The 18,378-nt window shown below is 47.7% G+C and overlaps 1 protein-coding gene across 5 annotated transcripts in view; it reads left to right on the top strand.

The window, feature by feature from the left end:
* ADGRL3 (adhesion G protein-coupled receptor L3) overlaps positions 1 to 18,378 on the top strand; it is a 359,836-nt gene that overhangs the window by 175,405 nt on the left and 166,053 nt on the right. The window lies entirely within an intron of this gene.

The following is an 18,378-nucleotide window of genomic DNA, read 5'->3' as shown; positions in this document are numbered from 1 at the left end:
TTTTTTTTTGTCATTTTTGACACTATGCACGTGAAATTTTAGCTTTTATTGTAGCTGTGATTGTTGGCCTAATATGGGTTAGGAGAAGTACTACAAGACCTTGCTGTGCTTTTATCCCTAGCCCTTTGCAGCTATGGTATCGTTGCTACTACAGACTCATGTTGGCATTCAACGGCTTTGCTTCCACGCGACAAGTGGATGGAGGGTAGGAGGAATGTGTTAGATCGGAAGTGCATTTTTTAAGCGTGCCAAAAAAAGAGTTAGAATTCGGTTGACCATTATTATTTTTGTTTTCCTTTGAGCCTTCTTTACAGAGAAGGGTATTTTTTTTTTCTCTTTGATCTCTGAAAGCTTGTCTCCTGATAGATATTATCTGCTGCCTTCTGGGGAGCTCGGAGTTGTAAACCTCCTGTCTGCTCAGAGAGGTCTTCAAAAGAAACATAACAAAGCAAAAATGCAGCAAAATATAGCACCCAGCTTAGTATGCAAAAGTTGAGCATTTCTGTTAAACTCGCATATATCACATGAAATGTGCCTCACAGGAAATGTACTACCAAAATTTTTAGGCAATTAAATCGCAGGCCAGTTATGGTACCGAATTTGATCTGTTGAGATCTTCCACACCGGCAGCCTCACGCTAATGAACATAGTCTTTATTCTGAAGTCTTCCTGCTAATTGGTGATGATATTAATTCATGTTTGTGCTGAAATTGGTGCGTCGTGTTAACTTGATTTGCTCAACGCTGAAGAGCGACGGCACCGGCTCGCTGATGGAGTTGGTGATGCTGCTCGGAGAAACTGCAACTCATCGCGAGGCGCGAGTGCGTGCCGTGCGGATGTCGTGGGGGGGGGGGGTTATAAGCTGCTTTGTTAAATGCATCTGACGTGTTTTGGGGTTATTTGACTCGATTCCCCTTGGAGGAAGTCCGGTTTCAAGGTGGGACAGTGCTTTTTGAGCTTCCGCTCACGTTCTGCCCAGCTCGTTGCTCTGCACTCTCCCCGCCGTCGGGGATGTCCAAGTCAAGGATCTCGATAACCTTGTGTCCGCTTTTGGTGGAAAGCTTTATAGATAGTTATGCTATTATTAATTCCAGCTCGTTGATGGTTTTTTTTTTTTTTTTTCCCCAGTTGATGTCTAAGGAATGGTGGACTTTCGAGTGAGTAAATACCCATTTTGGACAACATTACGTGTTCAGCTTTATCGGTGGCGTCACCCGTGTCATATGCTTCTGTTCCCTAACAGTGCCCTTTCCTGYGTTATTGGCATACAACTGGCCACCCACCCATTTCTAATAGTTCCCCGAGTAAATCTGTGTTGTGCGTTTTTTGGATGGAGCCGCTCTGGTCACATCCAAACAAGCTGCCGTACAAGCTGCCAGGACTTGGCCCGCTTTCCCTGGCCGCCTTTCGTAATGGCACGAAGGTTTTTGGCACGCTGTGCTGTCGAGGCTAATTTCAGGCAGTGCTGTCTAAACACACTAGATTTCCCATCAATTACGCCGCTAAGTCTTTGACAGGCGCTGCCAATCTTTGGGTAAAGGCTTCCCAGTTCTTCATTTTTGACAGCCAACGGAGCAGAGGGAAAGGCAAACTATTTTGCATAGGAAGTCCAAGATGGAGAGTGTTATCAAAGTTTTYTTAGCTGGCTTTTTCAGAGTTAAAAAATAGATGATAAGCCTTGGGTGTTATACAATCCCTGCAGACGCGTTGCGTAAGAAATGTCCTAGTGCTGTGTTTGATTATAATTTAGCCAAGTAAATTTGGATTTAAGTGCAAGGTTTTTGAGGTTTTTTTGTTTGTTTGTTTGCTTGTTTGTTTTGTTTTATGGCTTGTATTATTGAGTTTTGGCTTTTTAACCAAAAAAACATATCTTTTTTTCCGTCACCGTTTCGGTAACAGCATTTCGCTAAACATAGGTAACTCGTTCAAGGGAACAGGGAAAATAAATGGAGAAAATCAGCCTGACTTATTTTATYGAGGCTGTGCCTTATGAGTCCTTAAAATGAACATTATTTTCGTTGGCTCCGTGTGGAGCTAAGTGACCACTAAAGAGAGGAGTCAGAACTCATTTAACGTACCAGCTCGTTGTGGTTTTCGGCTTGGTTTTATGGGAATGCAATAGTGAAGCGTAGATAAATTAGCAGAATTGGAGCTGTTTTGCTGTGGTTATGCCAAGAGGAAAGAGGCGGTTTCTTCTTGGATTTGCTGGAACAGCAGTTTTTCCTCTAGAAAATCTAGACTCAAGGCGCAGCAGAGTGCAACTTGGTTAGTACGTTATTTTCAGCAACTGAGTGGCTTTAAATGACTCTCTTTCTTTTTTTGGCATGGATTTTCAGCGTCTTCCCCCTCCACCTCACCTTTATTATTTTTAAATAGATGTTTTCTTTGGCGAGTTCAGGGTGAGGAATCTGTGTTGTGCGCGACAGTCGCTTCCAGCGYGGGAATTCTTTTTTTCTTTAATCTTTTAACAATCCTTGAAGGGGGGAAGGAGCTTTTTCTTTCAAGTCCGGGCAGGGATGCATTAGGGATGAGAAAAGGATGTGTTTGGAAATGACTGCAGAAAGCTGCTCTCGGCGTTGCTCTGTCCCCCCTGCCTTATCCCAAAATGATGGGCTTAGGGAGAAGCTCTTCTCCCTTCCAAAGTGATCTAAACAGAATTAAGGCCTCTCTAACTCCAGTCTACGTGTTGTCTTAATGCAGTTTTAACTCCTCGTCTTTAAATTCCCACCTTGTTTAACTAGCGTTATCTTTCCCAGGTGCCTCCTCRAGGGTTCTTGGGCCTTGAGGAGAGCTTCTAGCACCATGCCCATGACAGCCAGCGGCGAGCTCTCGTGCCATACGTGCCGCTGACTGGCAGCGGCAGGAGAGATTAGATGGAAATTGCARTCCATCTGGAAAGGATTTGTTATCGCCCAGGATGGACTGGAGTCAACAAGGGATTTTATTAATTCRATTAATAAAATCTTTTCTTTCTCCCTGCAGGGAAAAAAAAAGATTAGATAAGGTGGCTAGAAAATAAGGTGTCAACAGTGGGATTAGAGAGGTCCCTGCAATTTTTCTAGCAGTTTGCTTTGAAATCAGTAGCATTCAAGCTTGTTTTGGGRGGCACCAGCTAATTTTCATTTTAGTTTTTGTTCCATTTCAGACTTTAACTATAGRCATCCGATCAGGCCTTTCTCGTCCSCCTAATTTGGGCCCTGTGGAGGCTGTTTTCAGCAGTTTCTGTCCCTGCCAGCTTGTCCGGGTGGTTGCCTCCGTGTGCCCTTGCCAGCTGCTACTCCCGTGTTCAGAGCCCGTCTCGTCCCGGGATGCTGATCCGCCTTTCGGGGCCGTTAAATGCCTTTTTGCTGGGCTCAGCCTAGCTCACCYTTTCAGCTTGGCGCCGGGCACTCAACTCCCTGCGCCCTCTCTAGGTCCTGTCTCCTTCGTTGCCTCTTTTCTTCTTAAACCTTGTTTTTCCTCCTTTCCGCGTGCTCCTCCTAACAGCCTCCGTTTCCACAGCCTTTCTGTGAAGAAGCCGATTTGTCTTTGTCTCCTGGCCCAGCATCTTCCTGTGCAGGCAAAGCTCCCGATTTTTGTCTGGCTCCTGATCCTAGCGCAGTTTTGGCGCCGTTGCTCGCTGGTGGGTAAATTGGCCAGTTCCTCCTTTCCTCCTCCTCCTCCTCCTCCTCGCGGTTCTTTCCCTTTATGCATCTTCCACGTCCCCCATTCATCACCTTGTCGCAACCTCGGCGCCTGGCAGGAGAAGTTGGCGCCTCCCGCATCCTTCCTCCTCCTCCGGCTCCTCCTCCTCCGGCTCCTCTTCCTACCGCTTTTGGACCGTTTCTTTATTCTTTCCGGAAGGATTCGCTGTTGCCTTTTGTCCACTCTGTGCTCAGAAGAAACGTCCCGCTCGCTCGCACGCCTTGTTCCGCATTTCGGCACGTCGTGCTGCTCGGCAGCTGAGATGCCAAGATGTTTGGTCCCCACTTAGCGTCTGGCTGTCTCTCTGCCCAGGTGGTCTGGAGCCTCTCTGCTCCTCAGCCTCTTTAATCTTTTATTGCTTAACTCTTATTTTCTGCTCTAGTTCTCCATAAAATTGCTCTTATACCCTAAATTTAAGGGTTTGAGGGGGATTTTTTCCCTGTAYGTGCTTTTGATCATTAAGAACCGTTCAACCCTTCTGCTGCCTGCGTAGGGTCCACAGAATAGCTGAGGTTGGAAGGGACATCTGGAGATCATCTAGGTCAACCAGGAGTGCGGAAGAGCTCTCTGTCCGAGAGTGCTGGTATTGCCATTCCCTTTTCCCACCTTTATCCCCCTGCCTTCTGCAATCCTTAGCCAAGCACAGGTTATGCTCGGTGATAGGATCCAACCARGGCTGAGGTTCAGGTAAGCTCTCGTGATTGCGCATGCTGTTTTTGTGCGTTGCCCTCATGTGAGTATTCAGGGGCGTGCGTTTCTTAATTCTTTGCGAGCGCTGCTAGCATCCTTGGAGACGCGCTGCGAGCTCAGCATCTCGTAAGCCGATGTTAGCGTGCTCCTTTTGCCCTGTTATCCGTGAATCACCGAGGTAGGCAGCCTCCAGGTCGGTTTGCTTCTTACTCAGTCGGGGCCCGCGCGGCCGGTGAAACCAGCCCTGCCTCTAAAGCAGGCTGCCGATCCGAGCTGTAGCTAATTAGAAATCCGCTCTTACAGTCAGGCTCTCCTTTCCGAATGTTAATTAATTTTTGAGGCTGCTCTTATTTGGAGAAAAGAGACCGCAATGGCAAGATAGGGAAGATGTGGCTTCATTACCAGGATTCCTGACCTCTTGCGTGTCAGTCAGCCCTGCGATAGCTGGGGCAGGAAAGCGAGCTGGCCCGCTGACGATACAGGAGAAAACGCTCCTGCCGTCCTGCTCTCTTGCCTCTCTATGGGATGCAGCATCCCCTGCCCCTTTACTTTGCGTTCTCTTGCAATAGCTAATTGTGGGTTTTTTTTAATTATTATTATTATTTTTAATGAGTCCTCAGTGCCTAACCCGCCAGGGCAGGTGGTGACCCCCTTCTGTCCACGCACCCRAGCAGCTTCGCTGGGTTTTGGGGCCGCGCCTGGACGCGGGAGCTGGAGAACGGAGCGCCCCGCAGCCTGCGTGTCCTGGGGCGCCGTGGCTTGTTTCTCTTTCTCCCACCCGCGAAACGGCGATAACTGCTTTTAACCTATCCTCATCAGCCCAGCGCTGAGAGATGTAATTTGCAGCTGACCACAGTGCTTTGAAGGTGTAAGGTAGGTCTGGAGCGTTTTTAAGGCGTTGCAAAGCTTAGTCTTCCTGAGTTTTGCTCTCTTCTGTGCGGAAGCTTCCAATAACTACAAAACGTGTGCCGTACGCGTGCAGATGTGAAATAGTTAAAAGCGCTTTTGCATCTTCAGAAAAGTCATCCCTTAAAAACAAAGCAACGCATCAAAGCAAACTAAGTCCTTTGGAAATAATCTTTCTTACTGTATGTGGTTTAGGACCAGCTGAATCCCTCTGAAAAGCCAAAGCGGGGAGAGAAAGCGAGAGAAAGACACTTATTTATATGGAGTCCGTCCCTCTGTTTGACTTTGTACAGCCAGAAACTGAAAGAAAGGCTTCGCTGGTGCGTCCAAGTTTGCGGTGAATAGCTCCTTTGGGTGCGGAAGTGAGCGCCGCGGATGCTTTCAGCCGAGGAGAACAGTTAATGAGTGTTTCTCTGTTCTGCACTGCTGGAATGAGACACATCCCTCTTTCTAGGTCACTAAGTTAATCGAGTCAAGGATTTCTGTCCATTGTCCTCCTTATCAGTCCCAGCTGCATTTGCATTAGGGGGCTTTCTGTTTCTTTAAGCCTCATTCATGTACTGATTTAAATCCCTTTGCAAGGCTGCAGAAGCAAACGTATTATACGGCCATCTCCCGACCCAAGGAGGAAAAAAAMCAACGTACACCAGGATGTGTTGAGAAGCAGATGGAAGCGGAAAATCGTGGCTTTGATTTGTCCGATCCTTAGGGCTGAAGCAGGGGCAAAGCAGGTAGAAAGTCGCATGTGTTGCGTGTGGTTTTTACCTTGGTGTCACGTCGCATTGTTATCAGGGTGTACCCTAACAACCGYGCGAGGTGTAGTTATCTACATGTGTAAGGAGTTACCCTCGGAGTTACCTAGGGACGTCGCAGAAAGGACACAGAACGATTCTGAATCAGCACAAGATCAAATGGTTGTAAGTTGTCTGCGGAGCTGAATTTCCCTTGAAAGAAATGTTTCTGTTGATTCAGAATAGCTTACTTTACAAAGCTACGTTATCGTTTTTAATGATAGCGTGCAGAACGCATTTTGAAGTGAAAAACTCCTTTCCTAAACGACAGTAYGCGACTGACGCTTTCCCGCATAGTGTGCTCATTCAATAGTTAATCGTTTTCCGAGGGAAAACAGTCCATTAGAAAATGTTTGACTGTGAGGAGTACTTGGATTTAGGTGTGTTGGTAAGGAAAAGCACAGCTGTTATTCCTATGGTTGCATATGAGCAGCTGAAGAAGTGCGCAGGTTGGTGGAGCAGTGCAGCATTTGTAAGTAATAGCTGTGTACTCATCTGATACCGGTGGTAGCTCTGTGAGATCTTTATTGACCTCGACCTGCTAAGGATCCAGACCACTAAATATGCAAGCGAAAACTCTCTGAAACCTCCGGTGTACTTAGGAGCAAGTGATGGACAAGGCTCAGTTTGAGTGATTTAATTATTCTTATCATCTGGCCATGTTATCCAGAAGTTTATCCAGAAGTATCCATGGTTTCCAGAAGTGCACTTTGATTAAACTTCTTTGATTAAATAGATGAGTTGACAAGAAGGATGTTTCTTGCAGCCCTTTGAAGCGTGGTACAAAATCAGGAGCCTTTTCCTGCTTTAGGTTTGCTTCCTGCTTTTCCCTCCACCCCACAGCCACGTGGATTTAGGATGAATCAGTATGAACCTAAATGTCTTATAGAGCAGCCTTTCTCATGAAAGAAAATAGAGAAGCTGTCTAAGCCCTAGTAGCTTTTGAAACTCATACTGGGCACGTATCCTCCAGTGTGGTTGGCATGAGACAGCTTTGCCAAGGCAGTTAAGCTGGTTAACAACATGGAAAGTTGTTGTGTCATACGTATTACRTATAATCGAGCATGTGGGATATAAGTAATATATATTAAATAAGTTATTTTGCCAGAGTATCTCATTTCCCAGAGGGGATGAGAGAAGCTCTAGCAGCAAAGGCCCTCTTCCATCAGCCTCACTGACTAGTTGGCTCTGTGCAGTTGATTTAATTTGGGCACTGGGAGGTTGRACTAGATGATCTCCAGAGGCCCCTTCCAACCTTACCGATTCTATGATTCTATGGCTATGTCAAAAAGAGGGTTTATATGTAGCAAGTCCTATTTCTTTAAATGACCAACCAGATTCATCCCACCTTACTCTTAATGATACTTTTAATTTAGGAACTTTGCTCGCTTGGGTTCCCTCTGTAGACCTTGGGCAAAGGCAGTCCCTCCAGACAGGGTCATCTGTCTTGGGTGGCAGAGGGGTCCTGGAAGCTGCCCGAATTTAGAGCATCATTTTGAGCGTGAAGTCTACTGCAGGATCTGCAGACTAGACTGCAAACTCATCAGGTCGGAGGCTGCGTTTCAACAACCGGCTGGGGCTTTGATTCCCCCAATGAGGGTCTCTCATCAGGCTGATGTAGTAAAAATAATCATCCTCACTGGAAACAGTTAGGTAATGAGAAATCCGGTCAGATTTGGTAAGCGTATTGCTACAATAAAGTAAAATAATGATGTCAGACCACCAATGCTGCTGAACAAATGTAACATATGGCCCATTATTTACTTTATTTTCCCCCTTAAAATTCGTAGGTGAAGGTTCACCAAACAGGAGCAAAAAGCTTTCATTTTGCTGTGAGTGCTTGTCTGCTATTTCACTTGGTGTAACAAGTTCCAGGTGAACGAGCAGCATGACTTTCACTCCTGCTTTTTTTTTTTCTTTAATGCAACCAAGTTTTAACGCTTACCTCATCATAAGAAAGCGCTGACCACTTATCACGGCTGAGGGCATCTGCTCTAAAAGGGAAGGAACAAAACCCAGAGCAGCCTCTGAACCGATTTCTTGGCATCGGGCATCAGGATGTTCCCTAGTACGGATGTAATTGCAGGGGCCAGCGCGCGGTGGGTTGGATTCAGTGCCGTGTTCCTGCGCTTAGGGACTGGAATAGTCCCCCCCCACACTCCGTCCCCGTTGCTTTACTGTGTGACTGATGCTATTTTAGCTTTGCTTGGTGGCAAGGCGGCGGTTGAGAGGGCTGGATGTCCTCGCGTGGAACAGAGAGCAGCCAGGGAGGAAGGAGGAGCGGAGAAGGCAGGGGCAGAGAGCAAGGTCAGCGTGCCGGTAGCTACTCCCAGCGGTTTCTGGCAGCCTCATCAAAAGCGAAGGGCCGAACAGACCTTGCAAGCGCTCCCTGGGCATCCCTGGGTGGTGGAAGATGCTGAATGTTTTGCTGGAGCGACAGCGGGATGTTTGCCCCCCCGTTGTCATTTCCATTTTGCTTCTGYGGATGACGAGAAGGCATCTGCCGTCCCTTATACGGGTGGGAGTTAGTTGTGTGCTGGAGCGGGGCAGCGGGGCTCTCGGAGCTGTCTGTTCAAAGCCTTTGCTGGCACTAAATCATCTTTGCAAATGTCTATGTTGGGGGGAAAAAAAAGAAAAAGAAAAGGAGCAGGGGCTGGGGTTGGATGTGATTTGTTGGAGAGCCGTGGTGGCACGTGCGCGCTCCAGCTGGGAGGAACGGCGCGGATTCATCCCGAGGGGCAYGTATCCCGCCAAGCCCCGCAGCGCGTGGGGCACGTGCCGGCGCTTGGGTGCAAGGCAAGGAAGGAGAAACGGCAGCGCCTTGGGCAAGATGGGTCCTGGGATGGAAGGGGAGAGGGGTGGCCTCTGGAGTGTCCGTCCCCAGCTCTTCTCTTTCCCTTTCTGCTGTATCCAGATCATCGTGTAGGATTTACAAAAGTTGCGGTTTTAAATTCGTGCAACTTGGATGAGCAGAAAGTCCTGCTTGCAAGTCCCTCGTTGGAGTTTTAGCGCCAGCTTATTCAGTTTTATTTTAAGTTAATTAGGAGCAGGGGGACGCTAAACTGATTCCGTCACTCTTAACCAGAGGTTTGTATCCGTTTAACTAAATTAGCTTAATTAAATCAAACACTAAATCTAGGATACTGCCGGACCGCATTCCTTGAACAGTCTCCAGCAAAGGGGCCCAGGCTTTTTGGCGTGCGCGAGCCCTGGATGCGCGTGTGCAACCGCACGCGAGCCCCTTTCTAAACGCTGCCGACCGCCTYGATGCCGCTGCTAATGGCGAGAGGTAAATTCCCCTTATAAATTCAGGGCGCCGCTTTGGCATGACTCTGCTGACAGCCCGGTAAACGATTTCTATGCAGAGTGTGATTTTCCTAGTTTAGGAATGGAGCCACTTAGATTAGAACTCAGCGTTTTAGTGAGAAATGTCTAAAACGTTTACATAACCTATTTACATATGAATGCAAACATTACAGGCTTTATATTAACAGCCCTTGTTGCTGCTCATTACTATGCATAGAAAAAGACATCAGCGTTTCTAGTAGCATCTACAAAATTATAAATATGTGATAGAGTAATTACTGATTTGGAAATCCAAATTATATTAAAATGATTGTAGCATCTGCGTCTCCAAAAACCTCTCCATTTGTCAATTCTAATCTTTTGTTGCTTAGGCAATAAACATGAATCCGATGTCTGCTTACATAGTTATTTATGACCTTCCCCTCTGCTAAATTGAGAAACAAAGTAGGGGAAGGAGGGTTTGGGTATCGAGGAACCTGAAACTAGTCCGCTGCCGTTTCTCTGGCCTTTTCTTTCCCAAACACCCTCAAAACTAGGAGAATTGGTGGTAGCTCTTGCAGAGTTATCTGATGCCATCAGGAATGACTGGGAGGACCATGCTGGAGCTGTTGAGGTTTTGCACCGAGCTCTTGCCACRGGCAAAAATCTCTAAGGCAGCTCTCTCCCAGAAACGGAGGACTCCGTTTGGGGCTGATCCTTCACTCGTCTACTGCCAACTGGCTTGCGTCAGGTGAAGCTCCTGTAAGATGGGGCACGTTTGGTGYGCTCTGGGCTGTAAGGGAGTAGAGTTTGAGTCTTGCTGCAGCAATTGCGATACAAAGCAGAAATTAGGATCTGTTCTGATGCCCTTAATCACAGCAGTGCTTCGCTCTCCACTTAGCCCCGGTAGATCTCGGCAGGTTTAGGTAGCAGATTCCAGACTTCAATAAATAGTAATAACAGTAATGTGGGTTTTTTTTTTTTTTTTTTTTTTTTTTTTNTTTTTTTTTTTTTTTTTTTTTTTTTTTTTATCTGCGGATCTCGGAAGGCTTTGCAGGGAGGTCAGGATAATGCTTCCCATTGCAGAGATGGAGAAGGAAGCGTGCCAGAAGATGAGTAATGCCCCCATGGTCGCTACCTAGCAGCAGAAATCACTGCAGAGGCCCTTCAACTGCTCCCTGCTTAATCTTTTAGCCACCAGGAGACCCTACCTGAAGGAAATTTCTCACTGTTCACTCGGTTGTGCTCATTTGCAGCAGCACTTACTCTCAGCTTTGTTGTTCCGGGACTGAAATCGTGGTCTGAAAAACTCGATCGGAGACAGTTTGGGCATAATGTGCTTGCTAGACGCAGCAGGTGTTGATGCCATGGGTGCTCTGATAACCCACAGGTGGATTGAGAGTATKGCAGTGACCTCTCAAAAGCTCTTTGATAATGGATCTGTGCCTTTCACCTTGCCTAGAGAAGGTGGAGGATGAACGCTTCTTCTGTACGTTTTTTGYCGTGCATTCCCTGATTCTGGTTGAGCCATGCGCTATTTCCCTGTTGGCTTTAATTACTGTGCTGCTTCTAGTTTTTCAACTCCCCTTACACCTTCTGCTTGCACCACACAGGGACTTGAAGCCCTTTATTTGCATAGTAACAGTTCTGCGAGGTGAAATGATGCTGGATAAATAAAGCATTCATCACACCTGCAAGGCAGGTTTGAATAAAATCCCGCATAGTTTTGCTGCACGAGCAGTGAAAGATCGGAAATGACAAATGGGTTGACAAATGGTGTGCAGTGCATAAAGAGTGTTATTTATTTACTCCGTCGTGTTGGAGCAAGCGAAACAAGACTCGCCGGCTTTCTGAGAGAGATGTCAGGCTATTTGTCAAGGCAGAGGCCACGAGAGCGGGATTTTAACAGCGGTTCCCCAGATTTGGCTTTCTTGCGAGCACCTGGGTCCTTGGCCCTCCTGGGTAGAAGGGATTTTTTTTTTTTTTTTTTTTAATGGGTCAATATTTTAGGTTTTACCTGTCAATCTGTTCACACTAAACTGTTTCTCAGCAGTGTCCATATGCTCTCTCTGGCCAACTCAGTATGCTGAACAGCGCTGCCTAATTTGTACGGAGAGGTTTAAAAAGCCTAGTGTGAGCCCAATGCTTGTAAGGGTGCTTGTAGCTTAAGAGCAGAGCCTCATTTTCTCAATTAATCTATGGAGGTTTTTTTTTGATGTTATTTTTAGGGGAGGGGGGAGAATAAGAACAAAGAACTTGGATGCCACCTGTGAATTAACAGACTAGTCTTGCTGAGATGTCCTCACCCCCAACTGCTGCTTCCAGTGCCTGAGCTCCAGGTCRCTGCTCTTCCTCATTTCTTACTGGTAAAATAGTTTGGAGAGCGAGGCTACAAAATGGACTACYAAAATAAGCTAAAAGAAAACATCTTTGGTTTGGTTCCTGCCTCCCTTCTCATTAATTTATTTTCAAATTGGATTAGTGGACCAACCAGGAATTGTCATCCAGGAAAGGGAACGGTGAACTGCATTTTGGGGCAAAAGTCTGTGGAATGAGGTCCTGACTATTTTCACTACCACTCCTTAGGTTCCGCTTTCTCCGGAAAGTTTGGATGCTGTTTTCCGCCCCTACCGAAATGATTGCTCAGTCACCTAGCAAAAGTGAAGCTGTTGCAAAGGGAAAAGATTTGTTCCTACTCTAGGGGCCTTCTGCTAGAAGATGAAAACTAACRTTTTAAGGAATTAAATCTTGACTCTTCCAGAGCCTTGGYAGGTTCTGTGACTGCCRGACTAGTGGACARAGCAGAGACCGAGTGGTTTTAAGGTCRTTATAGTGATGTTAATTCATTTATGTGAGGTGTTTTAGGGATGAAACCTGTCAACTCACAAGACGAAGTGGAGCTGGCTGGTTGCAAGGAAGGAGGAYGGTTCGGAAACCAGGCGTTTCTCATCATCCTGGGAAGGGCAGAGGAACTGGAAAGGCATCAAGTCCTTTCAAAAATGCAAAAAGCGTCTGCAAGGTGCAGTTCACCTCTAAAGAGGGAGCAACAAGTTAATGTGGAGGTGTCTCACCTTCTGTAGAGGTATCGGCCAGAAGGCTCCAGCCTCAAGCCTGCCTTCCCTAAAAAAGGGGGGTCAGTAGGCCTCTGAGACTTTAGGTGATTTTCCTGGATRTCTCTTCTGTTTCCCAGTACTCAGACTTCACCTGTCTAATTTTGGTTGTTTTTGCAYGCGCCGCCAGCCATGCTGCCTGGAGAGCATTTTCCCCGAGGTGACGCAAGTGCCCCTCTGTAACGAGGCTTCGGGGAGTGCTGCAGAAGGAGGCGGCCGGCTCCGTGCCAGCCCCGAGGAGCTCTGGTGTCGTCTCYGCACCCCAGTCTTGGCCTCCTTGAGAGAGAACGGGCTGGTTTATAAAGAAAAGAGTTGGCAGGACATGTGTGGAATTGGATGCGGCGAAAAGGCTGGTGGCGGCTTTATGGGCTCCATCATCCAACGCAGAGTTCAGCAGGGCCAAAAGCCAGTCGGCAGGTCCCTGCTTGCCTGGGGAACGTGGCAGGAGCCATTTTCTGGCCTTATTCCCAGTGCTGAAGAGTTKCCCGACGATGGCTGCTACCCACTGAGGGCCGCCTCTTGGGTTTTCCTCCACGTGGAGAAGAACTTCTCCCAGGACCTCACCAAAGCTTACCTGGGCATCAGCAAACCTGCTTATCCAGTGGACCTGGGCAGCAGGTGAATGCTTTTGTCCAGATATTTCCACCTTAAGAGCTTTCTTTCGTTGTTTTTTCTCCCTCCAAACAGATTTTTTTGGTAAGCCAGAGTGGGGCAGCTATTAGTGGGAGGATTGGAGGACATAGGGTTATGAGGATGGTRGTGAGGATGCCACGTTCTTCTGATGATGCTCTAGAGAAGTTGGCCGCAATTGCAATGTAGGAGGAGAAGACCATAACCGAAGGTAACCCTATGGCTCACCTGCACAGCATARATGTTTTTATTAAAATATATAGAAGAGGCTTTGGGAAGACGGTCAGTCTGCTGCTGCTCCCTCAAACGCAGCAGGGAGAGAGCGTGCTCGACTGGGCTATCCCACTGCAAAATCCGAAGGCTTCGGCCYGGCTGCGGCAACGCGGCTCCTTGTCGTAAAATGGAGGATTTCGCTGGCTTTTATTGAGTAACGGCAGCTTAATTAAGTTTCTCCTGCGTGTAATAAAGCGATAGGGCTGAATGTAGGTCAGTCCAGAGTAGTTGTTTCACTGCTTTAGCAGCTGTTTAGGCGATGCTCAAGCATTAAGTAAGAATGCCGGGGTTTTATTTATTTATTTATTTATTTTTAAGGGGCTTAAGTGGTCTCCTCCTCGGGGGACCACGAGGTTGGCCTTGCCCCTTTGAGCGTAATTAATCACCGGCGAGCGCTGGCTCTGCAGTGCTCTTTAATTGCTCGCTTGTGCCGTCATTTGTTTCCTTTAACCYGCTCCGGGTTAAAGGCGGTTGGAAAGGTCTTGGGCTCCCGTTGCCCGGCCGTTCCAGGTACGTAGCAGGGGGCWTCCCGCTCCATGCGCGATGCCTTTGAGGACGCGCGTGCTCCCCTTCGCCAAGCCTGCGTCTTCCCGGGTGCCCCTCGGTCGYGTGCGCCAAACTCCCGATCGCTTAAAATATTTCCTCTTTTTTTCCTCCAARGATGGAATTTCGCCCCCGAGTCGGAGGGGTCTGCGCGAAGTGATGGCCGGGTTCGGTGACAAAGCCAAGGCTGCCAAAACGTTAGGGCCAGAAATAGGAGCTTTTTACTTCCAGCCCAGGTGAATTGTTTTGAGCCAGCACATTTCTTGTAACATTTGACATTAACATGTGAAAGAAAGCTAGATCATTTTAAGATGTTTCAAAAAGGGATATTAAAATTTATCGTCCTTTTTATTAGACCCACTGTGCCGCGGCACCCAGTGGCTTTAGAAATGTAAGTAATGAAAGGCAGAGAACAAACGCAAACGATGGAAATGATTTATGGAGACATCTGATAAATTTGTCCTGCATCTTTCCCCTTTCATTCATCTCCCCTGACTTTTAGCTGGGATGTCAGAATGGCGTCAGGCTCGTTTTTGAGAGTTGACTTGCCGGAGACGCGCTCGGTGCCCTGGAATGTGGATTTCCCGGTTTCTGCCCCAACTAAGGCTCACGTGTAATCCTGAGCAGGGTGGAATTTATTTGTTTTTTGGTTTTCTTTTCTTTCTGCAGGGCTATCTGGAATTTGGGGGATTACCAAGGCGGCTGGGCACTCTACTGCATAGCCCGCTGCTGAAAAGCGCTGAATAACCAACAGCTTTTCCATGAGAACCRAGGAGTCCTGGGCTATTTGCAAACACTTGGGCCTTTCTGTAGCTGCTCCAAGGGAACCAGCTCTTGGAAAAGTCCATCTGGAGGTCGTGGGCCTTTCCGGGAAACCATGGCTTGGAGCTTTGCTTCCTCAAAGGAAACTGCCTTACGTGCATTGAACTCAATGCTGTGTGTGCAGCACTAGATGCAAAATCTGTATGTATTGTAACTGTGTATGTAGAAGATGGGGAACATAATGTGCAAGGACCCTTCCTGGAGGGTGACCGGAGCGAGCAGGGCAGGGAGAAGAGCTGACATGTGCACGGATAGCTGAAAATTCCCGCAGGAACACTAGGGGAGGAAGGGCGAGGAGGGAACGGTGTGGCAAGCACGCAGGCATGTGTAATCCCTGACTTTTCTCCGAGCTTTGTATCCAGTSCAACGTTAGGGAGCTTCTCTGTAGCTGCGGGACAGATGTTCTGAAAAACATATCCCTCGGTCCACTTTTGTGTCGCAGAAAGTCTGGCGCTCTGTTTAGCTGTTTTGGAGAACTTTACAGCAGTAGTTTCAAGTCATGCATCTAAGATTAGGCTTTATTTAGTTATTTATTTTTACCCATTTGCTTCCATACATGCCAGTCAGCAGCAGGCTAGAAAGCAGAAGGTTTTGTGATGCTGCGCTTTCTCTCGAGCACAGAATCAAAGTGCAAGCTGCCTTTATTCAAGCTTTGGGCTGGAGATCAAAGCGGTAGAGCGGACCACATTGGAATAAAGAAAAAAAAAATACTTCTTTTGAATATCAAAAATATACGTGGTTCACTTCAGGCCTTTTTTTTTCTGTTTTGTTTGCTTTAATAGAAAACTTGGTTTGTTTCTGGTTGTATTGCTTTAATGGCCGAGATGCAAAGGAGGCCAAGACAACTTCTGTGCGTGGTGCTGCACAAACTCAGGATCTGTTCAAGGACAATGTCCTTAACAGCATAGACCCTGCCAGGTCTTCTGTTTGTTTAACACGCTAATGCTGTCTTTTGGTCTGAACTGATTTAGCTGTGATGCTAAAGACCTAACCTGTCGCATGTTTGTCCAAATCACAGAATGGTTGAGTTTGGAAGGGACCTCTGGAGATCATCTAGTCCAACTCAMCTSCTCACGTAGGGTCATCTAGAGCACATTGCCCAGGATCGTGTCCGAATGACTTTTGAATATCTCCAAAGACAGAGACTCCACCACCTTTCTGGGCAACGTGTTGCAACATTTGCTTGGCCACCATCCCAGCCATCCCGAGCAAGTGGCTGAGATGTGTTTGTTCTCTTACCTAAAAACTAGGGCATCTAAAGCATCTTTGCTTTAAAATCACATTGGTACCATGCCCTGGGCAAGAGTAGCGATGACAGAGGTTGCTGTGTTTAGAAACAACGCTGCATGGGTGTCTTGGGTTCACTCCCGAGTTCATCAGGGAGATGCTCAGCTTCAGCCTTCTGTGCCGCCTGGACACATTCGCTTTTGTTTTGTTCCGTTACAATGTGAAATTTGAGGTAGAGCTCAGTATGCGTGATTTTGGTCCAAACCTTTCTTTAACCCTATTTGCAGAGGTGAAAGGCTAATACGTTAAGCCAACCAGCCCGTGACTGCAGATTGTTTTAGCCCATTGGGAGAGAATATTTTCAATCTCTTTTCCCTTTTGCAGAAATTGGTCGCTCGTGGGAAGGGGGGGGACTTGGTTGGGCATCCGCCGCGGTGTGACAGTAAATGGCAGGGAGAACAGTAGGATTGGGGCCAGTGGGCCCCTGTGGTGGAAATGCAGGGAAGAACCTCGTCCTGGAGATTGCCAGCGCTCAGCCTCAGACCTAGTCAGGGGTGAAATACTCCGTACGGATATGGCTGCTTCTCGTTAAAGGGTCCAACAGCGGGGTCGATACAGCGTGGGTCAGGGAGTTACGGTGCCTTGTGCAAGTACCTGTGAGTAGCGGTAGACTCGGGGTCTGAACATGCTTAATTTTTGTAGAGAAAATAATGCTTTGACGCTTATTCTGGCTGTCTCAGCTCCTTGTGGCTTCTACCCAATGATGTTTGCCTACCGTACGGGCTTGTCCTTGCTTGTGTCCTCACCTCATCTCAGCTTGAATGGCACTGGGGCTACTTTGGAAGTGCTCCATGCAGATCTGTCTTCTGTGCTGACCCAAACCTCTTGTCCGGGTATACCTGGGGGTGTGAAAGTGTGTGGGGGGCAGAGCAGGAGAGRGGGGGTTGCTGTGGAAGGGGAAGGCCAACGACAGCATGAGAAAGATGCAGGGGAAAACGACTGCATGAAGCTGGCGGTAAGATATGARGCCCCATCACAAAGAGATGGGACAGGAAGAAATTCAAGGAAGCACTGAAGCGGAGGAGACTAAGGGTACACGCCGGGTGACGAAGCGTGGAGGAGAAAGCTCTCGCTGCTCAGCTGGGTTGTCCTSCTAAGGGTGGCAGCAAGCCATGCTCTCCTGCCCTGACCTCGACCTGACCAAGCTGCAGAGTCTCTGGGAGCCGAGCACATGCGCCATGTGCAGGTGTGCCCCAAAATTTGTTAAAAGTTGTAAATATTTTTTTTTCCCCTGGCTGCTGCGTCTGGCTCGGGTTTTGGTGTGGTTCATTTGTTCATTGTTGGTTGGTTGGTTTGGTGATCGGATTTTTTTTTTTCTTATTTATTTTTTTTTTAAGATGACTGCAGCAGCTGGGACGCGCCGTGCTGGCGCGTCTCCGCCGAGATGCTCGGTTGGGCCGCGGGGCTCTTCGCTCGATTAGCTCGAGCGCGGGAGAGGAGGCCCGTCTGCGAGCGCCGGCACCCGGATAGCTAATTAAACGCCGTCAATAAAGCAACAGAACGCGGCRCGTGGTGGGACTCGTCTGCGGTAGCGTTAAGCACCGCAAATAATTACATGGCAGCAGAGGTTAGAAAGGCGGCCTCGCCGTGCTCGGAGTGATCGATTAAAGGAGAAAAAAGGGGGGAGAAAACTAAGAAATCCTGTTTGTAACGAAGGAAACAGCAGAGAAACAATTTCTCCTCTCCCTTTTGCTTCTGAGCTTTTTGCCGGGGCAGAAGAGCCTCTGCTGAGGGATTCTTGGTTTCCAAAAGCTGAAGGCTTGCGGTGGCCCTTGTGCGGCGCGTTGCCAAAAAGCAAACGGGGGGAACCGGAGGCTTTTCTCGCCGCTGTCCTCTTCGCCCGCTGTGGCCTCCCTTGTATGTATTTATTTTGACTCTTCCCCCTGATTTTGCAAGCCATCGTGCTCGAACTCTGCTTAGGCTCCTATTAGGAGTGCGATTTCTCTTTGCTTCCTCTTTACTTTCTCCAGGGTATTCCAAAAAAAAAATAAAAATAAATAAAATTCTTCCCTCTCTTGCTCCTTCCCGAAGGGTTAATTTGGAAATATAGCGTATTGCTAGGGAAGAGCGTAGTCCTAGCTGACTTATTYGCTCTGACAGCCTCTTTCTTAAAGCAGTCGTCCGGAGAGGAGATTTCTGTGTTTCGCAGGAGGAGAAGGATGTCTCGCAGCGTTGCCGCGAAGGATAATGAATTAAGTCTGTCTCTGACTGTAAAACTATTAGAAAATACAATAGACCTTAAGAAACAGGCTTGGATATTGATGTCTTGGCTGTATTAGCGTACCTAGTCACGTGCCTCGCCTTTGCGGAAAAATAAAATCTATGTAAAATAGGCGTTTCGGCTGAGAAGTTTTTTT

The sequence above is a fragment of the Rhea americana genome, unplaced genomic scaffold, assembly GCF_003343005.1.
Source record: "Rhea americana isolate MKP2758 unplaced genomic scaffold, rheAme1 scaffold_107, whole genome shotgun sequence".
In the NCBI taxonomy this organism is placed as follows: domain Eukaryota; kingdom Metazoa; phylum Chordata; class Aves; order Rheiformes; family Rheidae; genus Rhea; species Rhea americana.
This window is presented reverse-complemented; position numbering and strand designations above follow the sequence as displayed.